Genomic DNA, 9,712 nt, shown 5'->3' with positions numbered 1-9,712 from the left:
TGAAAATACGATTTTTTTTATATTTCTCACTCATAAGATTTTTAAACTCTTAAAAATGCAATATCGTCTTTTCAAAGCACATGCCATCTTAAAAAAAATTAGCAATGTACATTTGCACTCAAAGAAAAACATACAGCAACATTGTCTTCTGACAAAATTCTACGTAAAAAACCCTATGCAACTTTCTGCAAATATATTCCCTCTTTATTATTCAGGGACTCCAAACCAGAAACATTCAATGCAATATTTATTGTTTGTTATTTCTGTAGGAAACACAGGACCAATGATGTCTTCTGACAACTGTTTCCTGATGGTTGAGCAGCAGTCTCCCTTTGCTTTAAAGTACTCTTTTTAACTTGCTGATGGAAGGTATAATTGGAATTCAGTAAAACTTGAGGATCTAATGGAGTGTGGAGGATAAAGGATGGAGGAGAAATACTAAGGTCTACCCTGTGCCACACAGGGAAAAAGGTTTACACAGAAGAAAACAACCAAAAAACCTCAGATTTTATCAATGCACCCTTTAAAAAAGTGGCTTTAATTTCTGAAAGCAGCTCAATGTGAATGAAAAGCAGTTCCTGAGTAACTGCAGTAAACAGTCTTTTAAAATATGTACATACACATTTACATATATAGGTGTATGTGTGTGTATACATGTATATATTTGCAACTTAGCTCATTTGGTTCTGCCCTAATTTACCTCGCCAGCATTTAGTCCATTCTTTACTTTCAGTCCCCATTGTGCAAGTAGGATAGCATCAGCCCTGGGAGTCGGCGTGGAGCAGATGTTTCTTATCACTCCTGTGAGGTCATCTGCTTGTCTGACAGGCAGAGTTTCCAGAGTTGCTGCAGGTCCTAGTTCTCTCAATCTCACAAAACCTGTGAGCATCATAGCCACCTCACATTTTCTTTCATCAGACACCATGACTGCCATGTGTGGAGCTTGTAGGCTGGCTGGAGTATCTCTATGTGACTTACCAAATGTGTGCTTAAATACTGCCTCCGAATCTTTTCTTGGAATGGGCAGAGCTTCGTAACTTGGAATCGTTCCAAATTACTTTTCATTTTCACTACCTTTTCTTCTAGGAATGGTGTATTAACAGGAAAGTAGGACCAGAAATGCCATAGAAGTTCTCCAACAGCTACATACAAGTGTTTCAATTCAGACTGAATATCACTTGGCACCATCTGGTTTATGGTTTGCTGTGTTCCTCCCTGCATAAGTTCCCCTGCAGGTGACAGTGCTGTGATGGTACTACTGGCAGCACTACTCAAGAGAACCTCAATTAACTTGGGTATATAAGCTTCCATTTCTTGTCCAATACTTTGAAAAGAATAATGTCCTGACTTGTTGCATACTGTAGTGACTAGACTGGAGTTGGACCATGATAATACCTATCTGACTTCTTGAGGTTTAGTGCAATCATTTTTATAGAATTATCTTTCCCCAAGTCTTCATATTCACTGGAATCTGGTTTATTTCCCAAAGCTGTTAATTCTAGTAGTGGGTTTTTCACTCCTAATGAAACCATTGTTTTAAGGCCTTTTTCATCTATTTTGGCACATTCTGCAGAGAGATCCTTTGACCCTGTATTCAGCCGATCCCTGTGAAAATAATGGGACTGGAAAAAATGTGTCCAGAATCCCTTCTCCGTCATGTTGTGGGGAACACTTTCTGCATATTTCATTTTCACTGCTGGATAGGTCCTAAATATGAACTCAATGATATCAGAAGTTAAATTATATCTCAGACCGTTACAGCCATCGGTTTCAGGCCAGACATCAGCCAGATATGCAGCAGAAATGCCAACATCCTGCTTATGATTGGATGTGGAAGAATTTTCTGTTGCATTCCCATTTAAATGATTGGCCCAGAATTCCTCAGCACTCATCACTTGGCTCACAACAAGATCTTTATAAAGCTGAAACAAAACAGGATCTTCTTGCAGCATTCTGTTCTTCTCTTCCAGTTCTTTATTTGCTTTCCTCTTGAATTTGGGGAGCAGCTGCTGAAGGTCCTTTACTGCATCTTGCTCTTTCACTGCTGTGTTTTCATTGGGAAAACGGAAGTTAATTGTATCTCCTGCATGTAGGTCCAGCTGATGCTAAATTGTAGCTTTGCCTTCTGGACTAATTTTCTGGCATTTAACATCTACATACATACGGCTGACTGTAAATCTATTTTTGCCTTCAGGTGCCCAAGCAATTCTTTCTGCCATGAGGTATAGAGCTCCATCCTGCTTCTTTTGACGCACTTTCTTTACAATCAGCAAAACTTCTTCAGAGGAGGTTGCCATGGTGGCTAGAAGGTGCAGGTGGAAGCTACAATTCTGGGCCAGTAACTAACTGGATTGGATACGGTTGAGCTTTGCTGCACTTCTTAGAGTCGCTGCTGGAAAGAGGCTGAAATCCAGTGGCCACAGCAGTTGCCACCCCCTCTGTTACTGGAGGGGTCTCATTTCCATCGCTGGCTGTGAGGAGTCTGAGGGCACGTGACTGGGAACACAGTTTTTTTTTTTTGTTTTTTTTTTTGTTTTGTTTTGTTTTAATATCTAGGTCTTGGGCCGGGCACTGTGGCTCATGCCTGTAATCCCAGCACTTTGGGAAGCCGAGGCGGGTGGATCACCTGAGGTTGGGAGATCAAGACCCTCCTGGCTAACATGGTGAAACCCCGTCTCTACTAAAAATACAAAAAAAATTAGCTGGGCGTGGTGGCACATGCCTGTAATCCCAGCTACTTGGGAGGCTGAGGCAGGAGAATCACTTGAACCCAGGAGGTGAGGCTGCGATGAGTTGAGATCAGCCATTGCACTCCAGCCTGGGCAACAAGAATAAAACTCCATCTCAAAAAAATATATATATATATATATATGTGTGTGTGTATGTGTGTGTGTGTATATGTGTGTGTATGTGAATATATGTATAAATATTTGTATATATATGTGTATATCTAGGTCTTTGGAAAGTTTTTTTTATTTTTTTTTTGAGACAGTCTTACTCTGCTGCCCAGGCTGAAGTGCAGTGGCACAATCTCGGCTCACTGCAAACTCCACCTCCTGGGTTCAAGCAATTCTCCTGCCTCAGCCTCCAGAGTAACTGGGATTATAGGTGAATGCCACCACGCCCACCTAATTTTTGTATTTTTAGTAGAGACAGGGTTTTGCCATGTTGGTCAGGCTGGTCTCTAACTCCTAACCTCAAGTGATCCACCTGCCTCAGCCTCCCAAAGTGCTGGGATTACAGGCATAAGCCACCATGCCCAGCTGGAAAGCCTTTTTAAAAGACTAAGTTATTTTATTGGAGAGAGGGTGGCACCTCTGAAGCCTACAAGAAGTGAAGAGATGCTCCAGGGGCCCCAGAGAAATCCAAGTCTGAGGCTCTCAGGGGAGGAGGACTCTGACTGCAGGAAGCAATCTGGGCTTCTGCTCTGTCTCCACTCCCATCCCCTCCTGAGGCCCTCAGTGGTATGGGTCTATGGAGCACCTCATAAGAATCAGTGCTGGGCAGCCAGATTCCTAGTCTCACCAAAGATGAGAGCAGGCTTTACAAGAAGAAGGGCCACAAAACCCAACTCAACAGGCAGAGAAATGCAGGTATCTCATCAGTGATCAGTAGGGCCCTGAGATGCTTCCCTGAAACTGTGGCCCTTCCTTAGCCCCAGGAGCTTAGGATGACTCTGAGAGAAGAAACTCCAAAAAAGGAACCTATTCAGTGGGTGCAGGATCAGAATTGAGTTTATGTAAACTCAATTAACATGTGCTATAGTTTTTCAACTCAACTCTGTGATTTGTACCCATTGCTATTCTAGTATAATGACCCCCAAATAGCTCTTCTGTAATTTAATTTTGTAGAGATGAGTACAATTTTTAAAAATATATGCTTTCAACTAAAATATTCTAAACACTGAAGCAAACTGGATCCAAAATTTTTTAAAAGTTTAAAAATATGCATATAAACTTGCCAAGAGAGAACCAAAGACTGTCTCATACCTAGTACTCCTATTCCCTTTTTTCCCTCAAGGCATTAATTTTATATTAAGAACATTTAGCTTTGATGGATGGTTGCCTTGTTTGAAATATTGGAGAGTTAAGTAATTTAAACACTGTTACTTGGTTCAGGACATAAATTCTGAAATGTTTCATCTCAGTTAAGGTCACCATGACTAATAAAATAATATACAATCTGCAGCTGCTTCATAGAGAGTGCCTAGAAAAAGAACGTATTGCCCAGAATTATTCATTGTAAAGAATGCATTGTAACTATCAAAGAAATTAATATTGAATTTATCCACCAGGATACAGAAATAATAAATGCTTACTAATTATATAATATGTAAAAGAGTTTCAAACTAATAAAGATTAGATTCACCACAATCACTTGTGAACATTCACAATAGGCCATTCCTAAATATCAGATTAATGGACTGCACATCTCTTAGAAGAAAAAGAAATGGATGGAGAAGAACAGCATCTGGGACCAGAGACTGGCTATATAATTTTTATATTATCATTTTCTATATACAAAGACATTCCGTATTACCAAATAGCTAGATAATAAAGGGAGAACAGAAATTGTTATATTATTTTACCACAGTAGAAAATGTTTTAAAGAAAAAGCAATGAAATGAATAGGATTTTTCTAAGTCAATAACTTTTCTATTCTCATAACTGTCTTAAGGATGCTCCTCAATTTCAGGTTTTCTTTACTTGTCTTTTATCCTGTTTTATTTCTTCACCACTTTTTAAAATGGGATGATAGGCCCCTATTCTAATAGCCATGATGCTATGCAAAAGCACAGGCCATTTTGGCCTGGCTGTTCCTCCTGCCCTTAGTAATAGTTAAATAAGCAAATTACCTTTGCAGCTCCTAAGAGTCCTGCTGTTCCTCATTATTTCCCTTGCAAATTAGCCCCCGAGGAAGTCACTGATGTCTGGACTTAGGAAATTGTAGTGGAAAGCAACTCAGATTCTTAGAATTAAATCAGGAAGGATTTCCAGATGAAGTGTCATATAGGGTGACTGACTACAGTTGACAACAATGTATTGCACATTTCAAAATAATTAGACAGGACTTGAAATGTTCCTAACACATAGAAATAATACATACTGAAGAGAATGGATACCATACATATCCTAACTTGATCATTATTCATTCTATGCCTGTAACAAAATATCACAGGTACTCCCATAAATACATACAAATATTATGTACCAATTTAAAAAATTAACTCGTGTATGTGTTTTTGGGTTTATTAACTACTAGATTTTTGAGAGCTAAGGAAGACTAGGGTAGCAACAAGTAGATGAAGATGTATGTTTGCTCTTAGATTGGTTCATGCAAATTTACTTTTTTCCAATAATATTCTTACATGTAGGAATACAAATTATATGTTCATTGCAGCAAGAATAAATGCTATAAATATTAATATGAATTTAAACTGCTAAGTAATTGTGTATGTGTTCCTCGGTAGCAAGTTTACTTACACAGACAAATCTCAGGCAAAAAAAAAAGGAATTATGATTCAGATCAATCATGTACAAACTAATACTGGTTTTTGACAGCCTATTAAGACATGCAATCATTCCCCGCCAGACAACACAAGGAAGAGGGCGAGGGAGAGGCAACATCAAATGAATGGTTTTATTGCAATAATTTCAACATCAGGCTGGAGAACCTACACAAGGATGATGGTAGACAGCTCCTGGGAGACAGGCACAGTTCCCGGTGTATGTGTGGCCTTACACCTTGCCAGTGCCAAGTATATAGTAGTCACTTACAATACGTCTGTTAGAGTGAATAAATCTAGAGACATTTGGGGAACGAAAAAATAAACAAGAACGTTCGACAAATTATTTCACATCGAGTTTAACATTAAGAATTCTCAAATCTTGGAAATGTAAAGATTGGAAAGTAGAGTTGGTTCCTGAGGAAAATGTGTCCTGGTAAGCTTTATGTGTCAACTTGACTAGACTACAGTGCCCAGTGATTCAATCTAACACTAATCTAAATGTTGCTGCCAAGGAATTTTGTAGATGTGGTTATCTACGCTCAGTTGACTTTAGGTAAAGATTATTCTCAGTAATAGGAGTAGGCCTCATTCAATCAGTTGGGAAAGCCTTAAAAGCAAGACTGAGGTACCCCTGGGGAGGAAGACATTTGGCTTTAAAACTGAAACATCAGCTCCTATCTGAATCTTCAGCCTACCAGCCTGTCCTACAAATTTTGGACTTTGCAGCCTCTGTAATCTCATAAGCCAATTTTTTGAAATAAATCTCTAAAATAAGTAAGAACTAGATATACTAGTGATATAGAAGATATATCTTATTGGTTCTGTTTCTCTGGAGAAAGCTGAATGACAGTGTCAGTAGAAATTTTAGGGACAATATCTTTTGGGCAGTTGACATTTTTAAGTAAACACCATTTTGTAATGAGATGGTCTTTCCTTGGTCATCAGACTATCTACTAAATTAGTGGGAGTTTGAATGCCTTAAATATAAAGTTGACTATTGCAATTTGATTATAATGACATGGTTTGTGTCTAGGTGTCAAATCTATGTTTGAAAAATAAAAGCAGCTACATTACCATTTTAGAGGACATGTGAGTTCCTTATGTGTGAGCTTTCTAAGCCAATAAATGCCTGACCACTCTCAATTAAAGTCAGAAGTATAAGTCAGTTAACCAACAAACGAAGGCACTTCCATTGTCAGCCCCACTATTGTTTCACATGCTAACAGCACGGAAACGACGTCTTCCTCCAGCAGGAACAGAAACGACTCAGTAAGTATCCTTGGGGAATCATTGGCTGCTAAAACAACTAACTCACCAGCTTCTCTTCACACTCAGTACGCTCTGCATTCTGCCTGGGTTAGTGAGAAATAAAACTTGCACTCCACATCACACATAGGTAGGGATTTTTCTTTTTCTCCTAGGACTTGGGAACTTTGGGAAGAAGGTGGGAAGCAAGGAGGACCATTGTTAACGTTTACTTGTATTTTATCCCATAGCCAAAAAGCTTATCTTTTTTTCTACCTCTGATATTATCCTTACTCCAACTAGTTTGGGACATACTGATCTCTTAAGTCTTCTGCATGTAGACAGAGAAGATTTGGGAATACTGAACTCACCACTAGAGTTAGGGCATGGGGAGAACAAGAGGGTTTTTTTTTAAGCTGACAAAGAATAACTCTAAATATAGGGAGACATACTGGATAACGTTTTGAGTTTTCAAAACAACTGACAAAAAAATCCTAATTTTTAAAAACACAAAAAAGGAGTGATTATGCATTGGTTTACGCCAAGTAAAAATAAAGAATAAGATGAACAGAGAGATGACTTTTGGATTTATCTAGAGTCACTGAAGGCAGGAATGGTGAGAAAAAATAGAGTAATTATCAAGAACTTCAGAAATTAAAAAGATACAAAAGAAATTATAACTACATGGCAAATAGAAGTTAAACAGTCTCTGTCAGATGAGTTAAAGGGAGACATGGAAGCAAGAAAATTGCCTCAAAAAGTGGGGAAGAATATCTAGAATACATACAGGTGAAGGAGAGAGCTTAGGGAAAACAGATGATTGAGATGAATTAGACAGATGATAGACAGAGATACAAGGGAGGGAGGGAGGGAAAGAAGGAGGGAGGGAGGAGAGGGGAGGGAAAATTTAAAATACACATCCTTCAGACCATAAAGAAAAAAAGGTACATTGCAATAAAAGCAGTAAAAAAAAAAAAAATGAGGGAGTTCATAATTTACAGTTTTTATCTTTTCAATTAAAAAAAAAAAGATGAGGTAATCTTCCAGAAGTCAAGAGTCCGAACTGAGGGTTTGTGGTGTAAATGGATGGTGTGTAATGGCTGCTTTAGGGATTTTTCCCTGAAATTGTTTAAAAAAAAAAAAAAGAACTGCTCAAGCCAAGCTGCAGAATAAGTTGATTTATCAGACACTAACCTCGTCCCTCTCCAATTTTTCCTTGCAAGAACCTTAAAAATGATTACTCTTCCTAATCACATTTTTATGTCACTTCTCTATGCAGAAACAGACCATTTCATACTTAACATAAAAAATTCAGACTCCGGCCGGGCGTGGTGGCTCATGCCTGTAATCCCAGCACTTTGGGAGGCCGAGGAGGGTGGATCATGAGGTCAGGAGATCGAGACCATCCTGGCTAACACGGTGAAATCCCGTCTCTACTAAAAATACAAAAAATTTGCCCGGCGTGGTGGCGGGCGCCTGTAATCCCAGCTACTCGGGAGGCTGAGGCAGGAGAAGGGCATGAGCCCGGTAGGCGGAGCTTGCAGTGAGCAAGATCGCGCCACTGCCCTCCAGCCTGGGTGACAGAGCAAGACTGTCTCAAAAAAAAAAAATTCAGACTCGCTCTGAGTGCAATTCCTTACCATAATCTATCCAAACCCCAACCTTCTATCCCAAAGCTTGTTCCCAAATTCTTTTTCCAAATAAGAATTTTTCAGTCTAGTCAGTGAGTTTTTCCTCAATTTCAACAAGAAGTTCATTCTAATTGTCTGCCTTTAATCTCGTCTCTCCCAGCTGCAAAAAAAAAACCAAAAAAAAACACAAACAAACAAACAAAAAACACCTCTTCAAGCTTCTCATCTAAATCATGTAAATATTTCTAAACTACAATTATCCTTCAAGGATCACATGAAACCATCACACTGCATAAAGACTTCTGCTGACATTCCAGCCTGCATGAATTCCTAGTCATTCTCATGTCATCTCTCATATCTATATGGAGTAATACAGTATTTAACTATAAACAAAACCTTTTAATTCAATATTTTGTTGGCATCAAAAGTTTGCCAGCAGATCAGCTGTTGGGAACATGAAGCACAATTTTCTATAGAAACAATGGTAGATTTGTGTCTGCCTCTCACTGACCCACTTAACCAATAAAGTGGAAAACATCTGGAATTCTCCCCGCTGGCAGTGGTGCTACACAAATGAATGCAAGCACGCCCTTTTAAAGAAAATAAGCAGGTTTTTGCTGTATTGTCAGGCCCAATGCAAACCTTAAAAAAAAATTAATAGAACTGTATGAGTTTCTTTTTAAAACTAAATGCTGCTGCTTAAGAAAAACACAGTTTAGTCACAGAAAAAAGTTGATAGAGATATTTGTGAAAATGCTGAAAGTTTCTTTCAGCTTTAAAGGTTGAGGCTAGTTCTTGTGATGTCTGATTTCAGAAGTAGTCACATTCCTTGCCCTTAGATGCCTTGACGTGGGAAGAGGGGTTACAGTTTTGACACGCAAATGAAACAAATGGACACTGATATCTTTCATTAAATCAGAAAATTAGAAGTCACAAATGCAGCGTGGCAGCCACACATTCTCCCTCTATTCTTGCTTGTCTGCTTCTCTCATGTTCTACCTGCTTCCCATCTGCCTGTTATTCTTTCTGAGAAACACCAAAACCAAGAGACAGCACATACATGTAGTTAGACATGAATGTTATTCAGTGTTGAAGAGGGGTTTCTGACCTAAATTGATGTAAAACAGCTTATTTTAAATATAGAAAAATCGTATGTTTCAGTTTTTCCTAATTTAGCTATACCCTTTCTGCATAGGGTGCTTTAAAAAGAGATCCTCCTCACTGGTCTGGGAAACAAAGGATTAACCCCATTCTCATTCTCTGACCTTGGCCCAGAGCATAGCTAGCCAAGTGTCCTGGCACACTTTCCCCTGGCATGGATGTAACT

At 38.8% G+C, this 9,712-nt stretch overlaps 1 pseudogene; it reads right to left on the bottom strand.

Annotated features, from left to right (window-relative positions):
* Window positions 1–888: 888 nt before the first annotated feature.
* Window positions 889–2,326, bottom strand: LOC101127250 (general transcription factor IIH subunit 1-like; annotated as a pseudogene).
* Between the last annotated feature and the right edge of the window lie 7,386 nt (window positions 2,327–9,712).

This window comes from Gorilla gorilla, chromosome 17, assembly GCF_029281585.2.
Source record: "Gorilla gorilla gorilla isolate KB3781 chromosome 17, NHGRI_mGorGor1-v2.1_pri, whole genome shotgun sequence".
NCBI lineage: Eukaryota > Metazoa > Chordata > Mammalia > Primates > Hominidae > Gorilla > Gorilla gorilla.
This window is presented reverse-complemented; position numbering and strand designations above follow the sequence as displayed.